The following is a 13,849-nucleotide window of genomic DNA, read 5'->3' as shown; positions in this document are numbered from 1 at the left end:
CCCTGAAATCATGTCCCACAGGTTAGCCATTTGCCAAGAGGCTAGGCCGGTAGCTTAGAGAAAGATGAGGTTGGGAGAAGAGAGAAGGGTAGCAACGCAGGCGGGGGTGGGTAAGTTACTTGAGGCCAGGTTCATTTGAGAAATCCAGTACACTACGTGGTTGGCCAACATCATACTCGTAAAAAAGAGCAACGGTCAATGACGTATGTGTACCGACTACACGGACCTGAACAAAGCATGTCTGAAAGATGCTTACCTGTTTCCTAGCATTTACAGGTTGGTTGATGGTGTCGCGGGGCACTAAGTGATGAGTTTTTTGGATGCCTACTCTGGGTATAACCAAATACCCATGCATGAAGCAGATAAATCAAAGACTGCGTTCATGACTGATAAGGTGAACTTCTGCTACGAAGTAATGTCGTTTGGCCTGAAGAACGTCAGAGCCACGTATCAAAGGCTAATGGACTAGGTGTTCAAGGAGAATATAGGGAGGAATGTAGAGGTGTATGTAGATGATATGATTGTAAAGTCAAAGAACTCGGAGCAACATGCCAAAGATCTAGAAGAAATATTTTCCCAACTTCGAAAGTTTGATATGGGGCTTAACCCGTTCAAATGCGTGTTCGGAGTCGAAGGCGGAAAATTCCTAGGCTTCTTGCTCACGAGTTGAGGCATTGAGGGTAACCCAGACAAGTGCAAGGCCTTGGAGCAAATGAGAAGCCCTCAAAACCTTAAAGACGTGGAAAGACTGGTAGGCCAACTAGCTTGACTTTCAAGGTTTTTTCCGAAGTTAGCCGAGAAAATAAGGCCCATCCTTAAGCTAATGCAAAAGGCGGACATATTCAATTAGAACAACATGTGCGAAGGCGCATTCACCGAGGTCAAGAAAGGGTTGACTACACCGCTAGTTCTCAGCAAACCGAAAGATGGAGAACCACTACTAGTGTACTTAGCTGTGACAGATGAAGCCATTAGCGTCGCTATTGCCCAAGGAACGACTGACCAAAAGCCTGTATACTTTGTCAGTCGCGTGTTGCAAGGCCTAGAGACCCATTACCAAACAATAAAAAAAGTGGCGTTCGTGCTGGTGCATACCTCTTGGAGCCTTAGAGGCATTATTTTCAAAGTCATCAAATGATTGTTAAAACTGACTTCCCGATAAGCAAGGTACTAAAAAAACTAGATTTGGCGGGAAGAATGATTGCGTGGTCTGTGGAGTTGTTCGAGTTTGGCATCAAGTACAAACCCCGAGGACCTATGAAATCCAAGTGTATGGCAGATTTTGTTTCAGAGCTACAAGACAATCAAGTGAGTGACAAATTGTGGACACTATATGTGGACGACTCATCAAATAAAATGGGAAGCGGAGTCGGGATAGTCCTAGAGGTACCGGGAAACATCATGATCGAGCAGTCCTCATTTTGGCTTCAGAGCATCAAATAATCGGGACGAGTATGAAGCGCTAATTGCAGGCCTGCTCCTAGCCAGGGATATGGGAGCACGAAAGGTGAGATGTCGAAGCAAGTCCCAGTCGACGGTCAGCCAAGTAAAGAAGGAATACCAATTCAAGGATCCTTTGCTGCTTAAATACTTCCACTGAGTATCCGCCCTGATGACCGACTTCAAAGAGGTGGAAGTGAATCATATAAGGAGGGAGGAAAATACTCGGGCTGACGTACTGACAAAGCTCGCTAGTGGTAAAAACAAGAAAGGATTTAGTACAATCATTCTACAAAGTATTCTCGGATCGACGATGTCAACAAAGGAATTCCTAAACACAAATTCTGGCCCCCAAGGTTGGTTATTCGTCATGAAAAAGATAGTCCAAGTCCGAGATGCAGGAAAAGAGATAGCTGACTCCGCATTACACCGTAAGGCATCACAATTCCTATTAATCATACAAGATCTATATAGGCGAGGCTTCTCGAACCTTTGCTTAAATGCTTAGGCAAAACGGAAGTGGAGTATGTAATGAATGAGACACATAACAGGGTCTGTGAAACTCATTCGGGAGGAAGTAATATGGCAAGTCGTGTCCTCAGGGCAGGATATTACTGGCCTGAACTAAGGGCCGATTGCACCGAGTTCAACAAAAAATGCAAAATTTCCAGGAACACGGACCTCGCATCCGTCTACCCATCCATAACCTTAAGAGTATCAACTCCATGTGGTCGTTTGCTATGTGGGGAATGAACATCATTGGTCCCTTTCCCCCGACATCTGAGCAAAGGAAATTCCTCCTTGTGACAATCGATTACTTCACTAAATGGATCGAGGCCGAGCAGCTAGCTTGGATAACAACGACACAAGTACAACAATTCGTATGGAAAAACGTTATATGTCGTTTTGGCATACCTCATACGATGGTTACCGATTTACTGACAGAAAGCTGAAAAAGTACTTCGAAGACTTCGCCATAACACACAGAGTAATATCAGTTGAACACCCTCAGACGAATGTACAAGTCGAGGCGGCTAACAAGGTTATCTTAAACGAATTGAAGAAAAGGCTAGGAGTAGCGAAAGGGCGTTGGGCTGAAGAGCTACTGGAGGTACTATGGGCATATCGGTGCACCCCTCAATCCTCAACCGGTGAAACACTATATAACTTAACATATGGCACTTGTTACGAGTCGAGGTTGGGGAGCCAACAATCTGAAGACAACTGGCTGACTTCACGGTCAATGAAGAATGCATTAGAACGGAGCTAGATCTACTGCAAGAGCTTTGAGACAAAGCAAAAATACAAGAGGAAGCTTGCAAAAGACGAGCAACTCAAAGATATAATGTGAAAATGAAACCCAGAGAATTTCATCCCGGAGATCTAGTGTGGAAAATGAAGGGCGATGATCAGAAGGACAAAACCAAAAAAAATTTAGCATCAAACTGAGAAGACCCGTTCCATGTAATCGAAAGCTTTTCACAACGGAGCATACCGCCTAGAACACCTCGATCGACAACCAGTACTAAGAACGTGGAATGTTAGCCACTTTAAATTTTATTTTATTTAAGAATGTAATGCACTCTCGTCCTAAAAGCATATTGCACGACCAACTGGAAATGTTGTACAAGGCATGAGAATGAAATCAGTTTCCTTCACACAACCATCTCGGTTAAGGAAGAATCCTAAAAATGGACCCCTACCGACAAAGTAAAAGAAAACCAAGGAAGAATCCAAAAATGGATCCCTTGTAAAAGAAAGTCGAAACGCCGGAAAGCACAACAACCAAGTAAACAAGTGCAACAAAATAAACCAAGAGCCGAATAATAAAAAAAAACGAATAAAGGAGCAAGTTGTAAAAACAAGAAAATTATTCGTAATTAAATATAATAAGTGAATACAATGTCCAAGATAGAAAGCTGCCAACAGTGACCAATCATAAAAAACAAATCGTTCACATTAGTGATGTCAAAATAAGCATGAGCTCATCTCGACCAAACAAAAGTAAAGTTCAAAACGAAAAACCATCAAGCCTTGCCGGCATCATCATTAGGAGTGGCAAGTCGCCCATACTCCTCTTCACCACCCTCATCTAGGATATCGGTAATAGGCATCAACTCCCCCTTGTAAAATTCCTTATTTACGTCAAAACTTCCCTTCATCAAGGGGGATGTCGTAAAAGAACGCAGCTTGTTCCAGCCTCTTGTTGAAACCTAACTCGTGTTGGTGAAGGACGAAGTCTTGAGTACGTTGGAGATCCTCACCCACCTTGTGCGAAGTCGCCTGCAATTGGTCAACCCTTTCCGTGTCGGCCGAAGAAAACACAACCAACTTCTCCTGCTCAGCCAACACTTCCTTCTCCTTCTCTTTGGCCGATAAGCAGTGTGCCAAGAGCATATCATTTTCCAACATCAACCGAGCTAGCTCGATAGCGAGGTCTTTGTTTTTACCAAGTAGGGCGTTGTTGGAATCAATTGCACGTTGGAGGGAAGCAGCGAACTCGGCCAGTTCGGTTTTTAGGCCCTATAATTTGGTGCCATCTCGCTCCTTTAGAACTGAGCCCATGTGTTTGCCGAGGATGAAAGTACGGGCACCCAGTTCAAGGAATGACGCAGCCATTTCTGAGGGGGAAGCAACCATGAATTCCTCCTTCTCAACGAGCTAAGAGAAATAGAAACTTTCTAGCTAAGATACATATCTCGGTCGAGAATATCTGGAGTTGAGCTCGACCCAACTTCAACATGAGGCCTCTTATAAGACCAGCCCAAAGATGACTTGTCAGAATGTCGTCGCGAGGTTTTCTTGTGCTCCTAACGAGCTTTCTTCCAGCTAGGATCTTTAGGAAGAAGTTTCTCGGCAGCAGGAATGGTTCAAAAAGGGGTGGTTGCCTCAACTTGAGCTATTAACCCCCTTCTAGTGGCGGCTTGCCTCTGTTTCAACAATTCTTTATAGAAGAGTTTCCCGTCTCCTGACGTGGCGACAACCATGATAGATGAAAAAGAAGAAAGTCAAAAAACATCAAAACACAAAATCAAAACACAAATCGCATAAACAAAACGTACCCTCGATGTCTTGAAGTTGAGTAGCTGAAAGAAAAACTCGCAGCAGTTGTCGGGTAAGGAGTTTTCAAGGGAGTTTGTCTAAAATAGACAAAGTATCCAAGTCCTCTCGGGTCAGAGACGACCTCGCCCATACACGAAAACGTGCGGGGTTACGAGTCCAGCAAAAGGGAAAACGTGGAGAGTCGTTGTCATAAAAAAAGGGACGATCCTCCTCCCCGATCACAACCTTAAAAAATCTCCCTTTAAAATTCTTATAAGAAGAAGTAAAGGGGCAAACAAACACGAACTTAGTTGACTTATTAAGGATAACCACCCTACTCAGTTACCCGACCTCATACTATATATTTGCAGGAATACCTGGGGAGTTGATTTTACATTAATAAATAAACAAAGAAGCCTGAAAGCTTGGACAAACACCCAGCTATTCGGGTGGAGCTGTGATGACGCCACATTCACCAATAGAAAAATCATCAAGGAGAAATGAATAAGCGTCAGTTATTAGGAAAGAGTAAAAGAAAAAATAATTGGAAGACTTAGGGACCAAACAAATTGAGTCGGATGGCGAGCACCTTCGAAGGGAAACAACCCCATCCGGTGAAGTCGGGTCCAGCATGTCGATACTCACACTAAAAGCTTTCAAGGAAGCAGTAGTTCCAAACCAAGAAGGATACCCAAAAACATTTGAGTCAACCCATTTGTAGCTAGAAGTCCGAGGGGGAGGTGTATCCAACTCGACAGTACCACCAACAGGGTCGACCGAGAGACGAACGTCTTCGTCAACCCCTTCCACACTAGCTTCACCGTTAATACTGGAAGACTCGGAGGAACTTTCGGTGCCATCAAAAGTTGTTTTAAAAAGGTGAACCACCTCACGACGCAACATGCTACCAACCCCAGAAACTCTTATTCTTTGTTTGGATTAGAGAGTGGAAATGGGAGAGTGGATTTGAGATGATTTGAAAGGAAAGTGTGAAGAAAGTTAGAGTGTTTGGATTAAGGTAAATAAAGTGGAAAGTGTAGGGAAAGTTTATGAAAATTTGTAAATGATGTGATGGATGAGATTAAAATTATATTATTTTTAATTGATAAAAAATAAATTTACAAATTTATCCTTATAGTTAAAAATTGTTAAATAATTAATTTAATTCATTTATTTATAAATTATAATCATTTTTAATTAAAATATTATTTAAATATTTATAATTATAAATATTTGATAAAAACTTATTTTATATTAAATAAAAATTTTATTTTTATTTTTACTCTTTTGTAATTAATATAACTATTATATAAAATTATTTTTTATTATTAAAAAATATATTTATTTTTAATTTTATTTTTATTTTTATTTATAACTTACTATATATAAAATATGATTAATTATGTTATTATATAATAATTATTTTGTATAATTTTAATTATATTTTTTAGATTTAAATTGTAATTTTATTTTAAATAAAAAAATAATAATTTAAATTTAAAATAAAAAATAAAAAATAAAAAAGTAAATTAAAATTAATTAATTAAATAATATATATACGTACCTTTCTTCCCATTTTGGGAAGAAAGTTCTGAATGTATAAAATTGTCTTGATTTTCGTGTTTTTTAAAAAAAAAATCTTGAATTTTTTATATCATAACCTTTTTTCGTAGCAGAAGTTTTTACCGGTTCGACTATGTTGGTCTAGTAGAAACAATAGGTCGTTTTTCTATGGTTAAAAACAAACTATGCCTTAGAGTGAAACTACCGGAAGGAGACATGGTTACCTTAACTTGCTTGGCGATTTTTCAAAGAAAGAAAAAGATGGACAAAGTAAGAAAAGGGGATCACCCTAGTGCTATTTATAGACTTGAAGATTGCATGGGAATTCGAACCGACAATCAACCCCAAGTTGGATCACCACATATCAACAGTCTACATCGTGCAACTGTTCAAGAGACCACAGTGCCACTTAAATCATGTGTCAGTTAGGAATAGTACGTGGGGCCCACTTCAAAAGTAATAGCACAATAAATGTTAATATAAATAGAGTTAACACGACAATGCCAACGGATACATAAAAAAGGTTGTCGACCTCTCAGATCAAAGACTTTTCGTTTCCAATAGAAACTCAAGCCTGAGGGCCTATGTCACATCCGGTTTCTGAACCCCGAGTGGCTGGCAAGGAAAACGGCCACTCGGCCAACATAGAAGTAGTTGACTAGTTGATTAATTAGAATAACTTGGGAATTAGTGGATAATTAAACACCATTAAGGATTATTGGCCTGGGCCAGCGTAGTTAAGACAAAAGACCCACTATAAATAAGATAAGACTTTCATGATAAAAGGTAGACTGTTTCTTTCTGCACCTCCGTACCTTCTTCTCTCACCTCCATATATTTTCAAATTTCCAAAAATACTCCTATATACTATTTCGGATTACATAATTCAGAAGTTATTTTTCAAATTTGGAATTAGCTTTCGGATTACACAATCCGAAAGCCTTTTTTCATATGCATGATTAATTTCTGGATTACATAATTCGGAAGTCTTATTTAACTTTTGGATTATGTAATCCGAAAGTATTTTTTTAAATGAGTTTCTGGATTACATAATCTGGAAACTACTATATGGGGGTGATATGAGAAGGATAAAAATGTATTTTCAAGTTGTGTATGGAGGTGACAGAAGAAGATATGAAGGTGCAGGAAGAAAGAGTATAAAAGGTAATGACTTTTTTAGTTTTAAACTCACTGAACACTCTTGTACCCAAATCGACTTAAGCGTTTGAGTGTTTTTGCAGGTACCCCACCCATTAGACATATTCAATGGCGAGCAGAAAAAGAAAAGACAAAATACATTTCATAGAGTACATTCGGGTATCAGATTATTATAAGAATAAGGATAGTTTAGTCTCTAAATTTCATATTTATATTTTTATCGTTTTTATGACGTGAATCTTTAGACTTCATCACATAGATAGTATTAGAAATTTTATTTCTCATTCTTTTCATGTCATTATCTTTTGTTTCATTCTTCTTAATCATCACGGTAAAAATCTTCCACAAATAATAATTTTTTAACTATAATACGAATTTAATTTTTTTAACAAAAATCATTAAAATTCATGTTTTATAAATAGTTAGAAAACACAATATTAATCATCATATTTGATACTGTACACATAGAGATAAAAAAAAAAAACATTTTCAAAATGCAGGAAAAAAAAATTAGAAAACCCATATAAAAGAAATTCAAATTTAAATTAACAGATTACAACTATATTTAAACATGAAAATTTGAAAAAAAAAATGTATAATAGGTAATATGATAATTCACTAAAAAAAATAATGAAATAGAAACTAAAAAAACTTTTGGTTTCTAAATTAGTTTTTATTATAAATGATTTCTAAATTGGTATCTAATTAGTTACCAAATTTTTTCTACCAAATTTAAAATCTAAATAATTGATAGTTAAAATCTTCTTAACTAATTAGATACTAATTTAAAAATTATTTAACAATAACAGAAATTAATTTAAAAATTAATTTTTTTTAATCTCTAAAATAATCTTTAATTTAATTATTATAGTTACTAATTTTTTTTTTTCTAAAAATGAATTTTTATTTCATAATTTTTCATGATTATTTAGAATCAAAACTGATTTTGATATTAAGTACAATTTCAATCTAAAGAGATAGAATTCTTACACAAATTATACAGCTGCCACCAAGAAGGTCTGCTCCTCCCTATTCACCCAAAAAAGGAACAGAGTATCAATATCAAAGATGCACAGAAATTACTCAATAATGTTTACATTATTTACTTACTATATAAAGAAAAAACTAAATTAAACGGTTTCAGATGGTTTTGAAATTTTTTAAGGAAATAGGTGGATTGAAACCCCACTATTTTTCATAAAATGATGATTTAGTATGATTTGATTTTTAAAAATATATAGATATATTTATCTATAATTTATTATAATTGTATATACAATTTTTTTCTATTTTATCTTTAATAATATTTTTAAATTACGATACAAATTTACAAAATAAAAAAAATACAGTGTAAAAAAAACTAATTGTAAAAAAAAAATGACTATTCACATTTTACATATAATTAAATCATAAATATTTAAAATATTTGATTCCTTATAATTTTTTTTATTATAATATCAATTAAATATAATATATAATATAATTATTTTATTTTGATATAATAAAAAGCTCACATAAAATAAAAAATAATATGTATGTATTTATAAAAATTTATAAGAGGATATAATATCACAAATCGTACCGATGGAATGTTTAGCTAGTAAATATAAAAAAAAAAAATATTAAACAAACTCAATTTAACAGAAACATTAAAAACAGAAAGCCTGCACTGCCCTATACCTTCCTTTTCGCATTCAAGGGTCTGGCTGGAAGAATTGATATAGCAGTAAGTAGGTGCACAACGATCCTCACAGGTCATAGGAGCCCATGAAAGCTCAAATCCATAGACTAGCGCTGTGTGCATCATGTTATAGGAATATGTATTTGTGTCCAAACCCCACCACGATGTGAGAGCAACCAGCTTCACATGACATCCAACTTCAAAGTCCTCTGCAATTAGGTCACCAGCCATAGCATATATGTAGCCTTTCCATTCCCAATTCATGCATCCACGGGTATCCACATACTTGCGCTTCCCAGTCACTCGATGGCTACAATTCAAAAGCACTATATGCTGTGGCTCGGTATAATGATGACTATAGCCGTAAATCCAAGGAATAGTTAGGTAAGAACCATTATTGGGAGTATACAGGACATCCGACAGGAAAGAACTTGTGAAATTGGATGGAGAGAAGAAATAGCAAGGAAGAGAAGTCACTCACTGTTGTGGTTCAAACTTTTTATACCAACTTTGAGATCTCTTGAAAGATTAGAAGTAGATGGAGTAAATGCAAGTCTATAAGTGAAATTTTAGATTTTAAAAGCTAATTTGGCTATTAATACCAAGTATGATTTTCTTTGGTGAAATTCTTTAACTCTTATATTCGACAGCTTTTTTAAGGAATAAATTTGAATTTTTGAAATCTTGTCATTTATAATTTTTTTTCATAGATTTGACCTAATTCTCTTATATTTGTTATTTTTATTAGTTTAGCATGTCGTAAACTATTAACGGTTGATGTCAATTTCGTTAGAATATCACATTCATTGTGAATATATATATATATATATATATATATATATATATATATATTAATGCAAAAAGTCTCTTAAACGACAAGCAATTCACAACGTTTATATTGTCAAATGCTATCCTTTAAAACGTGGTAGTATTTTTGTAATGAAAAGAGTCTAAGATGAGGGTTATGTGGTAAATCTGTCGTCTTAGACGAAACACTTTGGTCTAAGACGACGGCTATAGCCGCCATCTTATATTTATTTTTTACCTTAACTCAAAGCGCGCCACTTTCGTATTTCCTCTTCTTTGTGCTTGTCTTCCTTCTTTGCCTTCGTGCTTTCTCTACTTCTTTTTCATCTTCGAGGTCTTTGCAAGTTTCTCTCATTCACTCACACTCATTTTGCATTCTCCATTGCTTATTTGTTTCTTTTTTTGTTTCTCTTATTTATTCATTCATGCATCCTTATTTTGTTTCATTGTTTAGGGTTTCCTTGTGCCTCCATTGGTTTTCGTCGCTGGCTAGTCGTCGTTGCTGTTATTCACCACCGCCTTCACGTACAAGGTTGGTGGTGTTTTATATATTTTTTAATCATTGTAAAATTCATTAAAAATAGGCAGAAAGTGATATTTGATCCATTTTTTGTGTGTGGAAACTTCATTTAGTGTATATTTGACGGAGGAGTCTTCACATTGAAGACAAAAGTGATAGATTTGGAATTGCCAAGAAGTAATATGAAAAACTTGAAACAGTCATAACTTTTGGCAGAAAAGTTGGATGGAGACGCATAAACAATGAAAGTTGCTCGAAATGAGGAGACGAAGCTTGTTACCAATAACCGAAGGGGATTGGGTCCACCAAAAATTCCAAAAATCCATCATTTACTATTACTTTTTAAATTTGTAGTATTATTTAGGCATTTTTTTAGGTATTTTAAGGTTTTAGTTCCCATACTTACACTAATCAGAAAATTCTAAAATTTTTCATGATTTTTCCTAGTATAAATTAGTGATTTATCAAAACTCTAGGATAGCTAATCAATAATGTAGGAATTAGATGTTTGTAATACATTTTTATCAATGTATATAATTTGATTCTTTGAATAAATGTATCTGGACTGGGATGGGTTTTAATTGTACAGGTACTGGTTAATTTAGATGGGATTAGCATTAAACAAAATGAACTAAAATAAAAATTCCATTTAAAACAACGACAATGGTAAAAAGCCGCCATTTTAGACCTTTTAGGAGGGTCTATAACGGCGATTTTTTATCATAGCTGCATTTTAGATCTTTTAGGAAAGTCTGAAACAACAACTTTTACCATAGCCTCCTTCTTTGTTTGAATCTAAGAAGGCGACTAAGTAGCCGCCTTATTTACTTTGGAACATAAGACTGTGCACTGATCAACAACAGCTAGGAAGTCGTCGTTTTACGGTTAAAATAGCCATCGTTTTTAACTTTTTCTGCACTAGTGAATAGAATAAAGAAAAGTATACTTGATGAAAATAAACTCACATTTTTAAACAAGTAATTCTAAAGTAAAGGAACTATATGTAAGAATGTATGACTTTAAACTAGAGGGGGGTGGGGGGTGAATGGTTTAAAGAGGGTTTCCGCAAACTTTTAAGTCAAGAATGAAATTACTTCGAGAAACAGTTGATAAGGAAATCAGTTTGCCAAAACACAAAGCAAAAAACAAAGCACTAGAAAAATAATCGGTTGTTTCGCAGAAACAATCGGTTGTTTATACCAGTTTACAAATATAAAAACTGAATTTAAAGAGTTAAAAGATAGAGAAAATGCACACAGAGGTTTATACTGGTTCACTCAAAACCTAGAGCTACATCCAGTCTTCCCAGAAACCACTGGGGAATCCACTAAGCAATCAACCCTAGATCACTTACAACACAACCAAAGAAGTGACCTTGATCCTCTCAAGATACACACTTCCTTTGGTCCAGCACAACAACACTAAGAATGCTGATCTTGATCCCCTCAAGAACACACAACACTTCTCAGCAACACACAAAAAGTTTCTTTCAAAGATACAAAGGATTACACTTGTTACAGAAGAAATCTGAAATCAATACAAGATCAAAATCATATCTCACACTCTTTGATCAACTTCAATCTCTAAGCAATTCTCAACTTTTCAAAATCTTAAATCAGTTGTTAAAAACACAAATCTGTTTTTCTGTATTTAAAACAAAGTTGTTTGTTGCATAATCTCAACAAACTATTAATTGCATTTAAAGATTGGTCAAAGCATTAAAAACTAGAGCGTAAACAGTTTTAAAATCATTTAATGCTCAGTCAAAGCACAAAACAGTTTTCTGTTATGGTACCAAAACAAACAATCGGTTGTTTCCACGAATCAATCGGTTGTTTTGGTTTTGACAGCAAGTCAACCATTGAAAATAGTTTTCAACCTTTCTAAAAACACCTAAGTATAAAACAATCGGTTGTTTCGACAAAACAACAGGTTGTTTTTTACTTAGTTTGAAAAAACAATTTTCTTTTAAAAGGATTGAGAGTGCTTATGCTTTGGATTCAATCAAGAGTGGATTATACATAAAGTCTACCCCAAATCCTATCTAAAAGACAGCTCAACAACAACAAGCACAACCATCCTTTCATCATCCTTCAAAGGGTTTGGATTCTTCAAAGCTTGAACACACTTGGTTCAACAATCTCCACCTATTTAATGAAGACAAATCCCTGATTGCTTGTGTTGGATTTGATTGAATCTGGAGCATTTCCTGCAAGACACAGTTTAAGCAAAACACTTATGATATAGGGTTAGAACAGAAACAGTATATCAGAGCAAGATATCAGAGCACATAAAAACCTATAAGGCTTTCTTTAAACAATCATAAACTGTTTTGCAGAATTTAAAACCGAGAACAACACACAGCATAAATCTCCCCCTATTTGTCTTCACAAATAGACAAAAAGAAGAGATATCAAGATAATTCTTCTTAATAAAACAGAATTAAAGAGCAAAAGAAGAAAATAGAAGAAACTGATACAAGCCATAAAAACAATCGGTTGTTCCGTGACATCAACCGGTTGTTTTTCCTTCTTTAGTCATCTTTGATATATTGTAGATCATAAATCTGATTCTGAACAGCTTTAATCTGTTCATCCAAAGTCATGAAGCGTGAATCCATGTTGTTGAACTTGTTATTAATGCTCTGGAAGTTGCTTACACACAGATCATGGAGATTTCTTTAATTCTCCGCAAAACCATCAAGCCTATTGACCATATATCTCTCAAAAGAAGACATGGTTGGCATTCCATCTTCCTGATTTCCAACACTAGGTCCAACATCTTGATTTGTTTCAGGATGATCTTCATGTTGAAAATCCATATCAGCAGCATGTTCTTCTTCTTCAAGATCAGCAGCAACACTTGATAAGGCACCATAGTCACCATCTTTGCTTATCCATTTGCCACCTATTTTGGTGAATCCCATTTTGCTGAGAGATCCATTGTTCATCTCTTGAGTTGACTTCACCAACTCAGATGTTTCATCTTCCAGATTCACTTCAAAATACAACAAAAATTTAGAAATCAAAACAACATATGGATAGTGATAGTCACTTAACCTCATTGCCTTTTGCATGTGCTCCTTGATGATGTGGATCCAATTGATTCTGATCTTCTTCATTATGCAGTAGATATACACAAGGTCCTCCTATGTAAGGACAAAATGATTGCTCCCCCTTGGAGTTAGAATCCAAGTCACAATAAGGGCCAACAACCTTTCATCAAGCCTCAAGCCTCCAACCGAACAAGTCCTAACTTGAGCATTTTGATTTTTCAAACAACTTTTGTAGTATTGGACTTTGTTGAAATCCTCCACTACACCAAGGTTCCCCTTGTTGATTCTGAGGCCAAAATATTTCAGACCCGCCACTGCAGTCCACATATCATAGGTGATCTCCATATCTACACCCTTCACATGAGAGACAAGGTTGTTTCCCTCAAATTTGAGATTTGTGTAGAACACTCTAATCAAATCTGGGTAGATGTTCCCCTTCATCTCCAAGAAATTTCTGAGAAATTGATCTTTGAGCAGCCTCCTTACATTATCTAGATTTTGGCTTTTCAGCCAATCAAAGCAAACAACTTTGGGGTTGTTTATTACTTTTGTGCTAGTCTCAAACCTATACCTTTCAATTAGA

General features: G+C 35.6%; 1 pseudogene; it reads right to left on the bottom strand.

Moving 5' to 3' along the window:
* The window catches only part of LOC137815487 (rust resistance kinase Lr10-like), a 43,070-nt pseudogene extending 29,933 nt beyond the window's left edge, over nucleotides 1–13,137 (bottom strand).
* Nucleotides 13,138–13,849: the final 712 nt, after the last annotated feature.

The sequence above is a fragment of the Phaseolus vulgaris genome, chromosome 1 (genome assembly GCF_000499845.2).
Source record: "Phaseolus vulgaris cultivar G19833 chromosome 1, P. vulgaris v2.0, whole genome shotgun sequence".
In the NCBI taxonomy this organism is placed as follows: Eukaryota; Viridiplantae; Streptophyta; class Magnoliopsida; order Fabales; family Fabaceae; genus Phaseolus; species Phaseolus vulgaris.
This window is presented reverse-complemented; position numbering and strand designations above follow the sequence as displayed.